The sequence below is a fragment of the Corvus kubaryi genome, unplaced genomic scaffold, assembly GCF_017639235.1.
Source record: "Corvus kubaryi isolate FWS band 111438036 unplaced genomic scaffold, C.kubaryi_AGA036_p1.0 split3-73, whole genome shotgun sequence".
Classification (NCBI taxonomy): domain Eukaryota; kingdom Metazoa; phylum Chordata; class Aves; order Passeriformes; family Corvidae; genus Corvus; species Corvus kubaryi.
Genome location: NW_024582091.1, coordinates 29,357,497 through 29,361,599, shown reverse-complemented (window position 1 = coordinate 29,361,599; position 4,103 = coordinate 29,357,497).

Here is a 4,103-nt window from a genome sequence, read left to right as displayed (position 1 = left end):
TCAACGGCTGATGGGGATGGTAATAGAATACACTGCAACCCAGGACAACTTCCCATGTCAGGGCCATTGGTGGACTTTGTTACAGCCATTGTCTCTGCCCACCATGGCCAGACCCTGTAGACAGCACCCACTGGTGAGGGCATGGCCTGTGCTGGAATCACCCTCAGGTCCCAGCTCACACCGCTTTGGGAAGAGCTCTCCCGCACTGAGGAAACCAGCTCTGACAATACAAGGGTGGAAAAGTGATGGCAATGAACCACCTTCATCTTGCAGTATTTGTGTGTGCGAGCAGTAAGGAGCATTACTGACTCTGTGCTAAGTGGACAGGAAACATCTGCAGCTCAAGTCACATGCGTTGTGGTGGCTTTGCACAGGAGCAAAAGGGAAGGGATGGAGCTCCAACTCCAAGGTCTTCCTTTTAGAGCCATCTAAGAGTTTTAGAGCCATCTAAAAGTCTTTAAAGCACCCATTTAACTATCTGCAATTTTAGTTGTATAGCTTACTAGTTACCTGTCTTGTGATCATGCCTGGCTCTTGGCAAATAAAAGGCTGACAGACCCAGTCGTCTCAAGCCGTTCCTCACTTGGTACGGGATTCATTCCCCTGACCATCCCAGACAATCCTCTCCAGTTTGTCAATCTCTCTCTCATACTGGGGGACACTGTGCTCCAGCCATGGCCTTGCAATTGCTCAACCATGAGGAGGTGCTGCTCCCCTCAGCCTGTGGTTTCCTTCTGTACAGCACAGCACAGCCCAGCCCAGCTGCCAACAAGTCTGGGTCAGCCAGGCCGAATGAGATGTTCCTGTTTTCTCTGCCCATTCACACCCTGTCCTCAGAACTGTTTCCAGATGATCCCATCTTTCCTGATGATGCTTAAAAATAACAGCAATGCCCACCTGTGGACCAGACATGCATCTCTGTGAGCTGATCACAAAATGGACACAAAGCTCAAAACCAGCTTGCAGAATACAAAGATAGTTATAGTGATGACAGATCTTGTGACAAGTCACCTTGCTGTTTCTCATTTTTCCCAAATATAGAAACGCTGACATTTCTATCTTTTCTTTAAAAAAGAGTTGCATACCTTATGAACAGGAGAGCTGAAGCCAGATGAACCTCCATACCTTTCTTACATTTTATTACTTGTCAAAATAGCATTTGGTAGAAGCAAGACTGCGACAGAACACAGGTTTTTATAAATATTGCCTAAACTGCACCCCTAACTTTCTCTGCTTTCTTTCAGCTTCCTTTCTATTTCTTATTCTCTCCCTTTCATCATTGTAATTTCCTTCTGACTCTTTCTTTTATTTCTCAAAATCACTGGTCCTTCTCCTGGTTAATTTAAGCTTCTGAAATAGCTATGAAAAAGCTTATTTTCCCAAAGAAAAAATAAAATGCTGACATCAGACAATAAATCACTTCTAAGAATACTACTACTAGTATTTCATATTCAGCAGTAAAAGACAGACAAAGGGCAAAAAGAAGTTAACTTTTTAGAAGTTATTAATAGAAGCGTGGTTTAAGAAAAATAAAAACACACACACACATATAAAAGAACAAGTAACTGCAAAATACCTTATAACTGAGAAACGGACATCAGGAATATCAGATTCTTAGTCTAGTTCTTCTTTCTCCTTACATGAGATAATTTTTTCTTCAAAAAATGATTATCAAGCACAAAGCAGATATTCGATTTGTCTTTGATTGACCGCAGTTTTCCCCACTGATATTGAATCAGGGAATATCCAGAGGAATAAATTGAGGCTATGCATCGGAATGTGGGAAAACAAAGAGAGAGCAAGTATGACTGAAATATTAGGACTTATGTTTTATATTTGCAAAATCTTGTATTTTCCAAGTTCTACTCTGAGGTTGGGATTCTAGTGACTTAACCATAGCCATGCAGCGCCATCTCAATCTCTGTAGAGCGTCACACCAGTCCCCAGGTGCTGGTCCAAGCTGTGTGGCAGGTTTTGTGCCATGGTTCTCAGCCTTGTGCAGATGTTTTGTGCACCTGAAATGCATGGGTTCCTCTGTTCAGGCACTGCAATTGCAAAAATGTCAATGACAGCCACGCACACTCCCCGTGTCAAAAAGGACTGATACAGACCAGGAAACTTGCAGGCTTGTGTCTCTCAGCTTACTTTGTGTGTCAGCAAATTACTTCAATAGTGCCATGAAGTGCAAAAGGAGATGGATGCATTAGGGATGAGCATGTGAAAGGTCGTCCCAGCACTGTGCACAGCCAAGAACAGGTCCTAACATCAGCCCAGTGCCCCTCTGAAGAAGGGGAAGGTCACACTGTTCCTGCAGTAGCGTGAGCCATGCCAGCCTGCTAAGCGCTACATGGAATCCCAGAGAAGCAGGTCAGCACAACAAAGAAATGCAACCCAGATACCTTGTTTATCTGCCAGGGAGTGAGAAAAGATACTGCTGTTGGTTTCAAATTAAAATGTTTTAGTACTCCATTGCTCTCTGGAGAGTTTATTGTATTCATCCATCATTATTGGTTAGCTACCTGTCCTGACATACATCGTGTGTGCTTTAGAAAGCTGAGATTCTTGGCATTTCCCAAATTCCTAGCATTTAAAACTGATTCCCTATGGGACATCTGGATTTGCAGTGCCTTTAAGCAGTCACAAGTATTCCTCCTCAGCATTTCATGTAATATTGAGAGGATGAGCTACCATAATGAAATGAAATACAGTGTTAGCGCACATTAAGAAATCACAGGGCTTCCTTGCTGGACACTTATCTGATTGATTTTGGAATCCCACAACTTCAAAGAGACTGAGTAGGAATGACAAACTGGAAATACCCTTTTCTGTAAAAGGAAGAGACATACCTACCATTCATAAATCATTACAATCCAGATTGTGAATGCCATCAGAAACAAAGGATGTGCAGTCTGTTAATTACAGATTAAATTTACTGACACAACATTCTTGGCTGGGAATACTTACATCACTGGCAAATTACTGCTGTCTTTAACAATGCAATTTACCAGCTACAAATTTTTTGCTATAATCTGCCCAGCGGCTCTGTGTCCAAAGGTTTGCCTGCCTCATGTGGCTGCTTGCTGGATGAGTGGAAGGAGTGGAAAGAGAGAAGAGGAGAACGGGAATTTTCAAGGGATCTGCTCAAGCATGCATTTATCCATGATGCCAAACCCCACCATAATCTGCCTTGTCCCCAGTGTGCCTTTACTTGGTTCAACTCAGGTGTTAACATGGAGCCCAACTAAGCCAGAAGAGGACTCTTGCCCGACCAAGTTCACCACCCTTGGTTTAGGCTGTTGTTTTCTTCAAACAGCCTTTTTCCATAGAGGGGACCATAGCATCCACTATCAGAGAAACAGCACAATCCACTTTCTCTGGAAGAACCTCACAAAGAAAAAGCAAATAAAATCCAGAGACCCATGGGCAGAGATGCATCTCGCTCCTTGTCCATCTCAGTGAAGCCTAATGGAGCATGGCTGCAGGTGGAAAGATGTTGTGGAGGCACTTTTGTTCTGTTTACACTGTGGGAAACTTTGTTTTCCTTCCCTCTATGTAACTTCACTTGTGAGTTGTTAAATCTTCCTTGGCAGCTATGGGGGCTGGGGGTCTGGGGACAGAGGGCTCCTGGCACTTGAAGTGAGTGGATGGTGCATCCCGCCTAGGGGAGGGCTTGATGCTGAAGGCAGCCCACCTTGCACAGCCCAGCATAGACACAGAGGTGGCAGAAATTTGTTCCACACTGAAGAAGAAATTCTGGGTACCAGAAATTTCAGGTTTACTTTGGCCAGAATTGTTTCTGTAGTTTTGCTGGCTCACCTCCATGCCATAGGATGCACAGTGACAGTAGTGCCTGGGGCTGCCAGCCGTGCAAATCTTACAACCTCAGAAGTTGCCTCCCAGGATAGAAAACTAGCATTTCTTCTGTTCCAAACGCTATGTGACCACATTTAAGTTTTATTTCCTTTGTCTTTGGCTTCTCTGAGTGTCTGTAATACAGGATGGTAAACAAATGCACCAGTTTCTTTATAACAAGGCAGTGTGCTGACTAATGATAAAGGCTGATTGCATTTACCTTCAGGCTTCACTGGGGTGCTTTGGGGGAT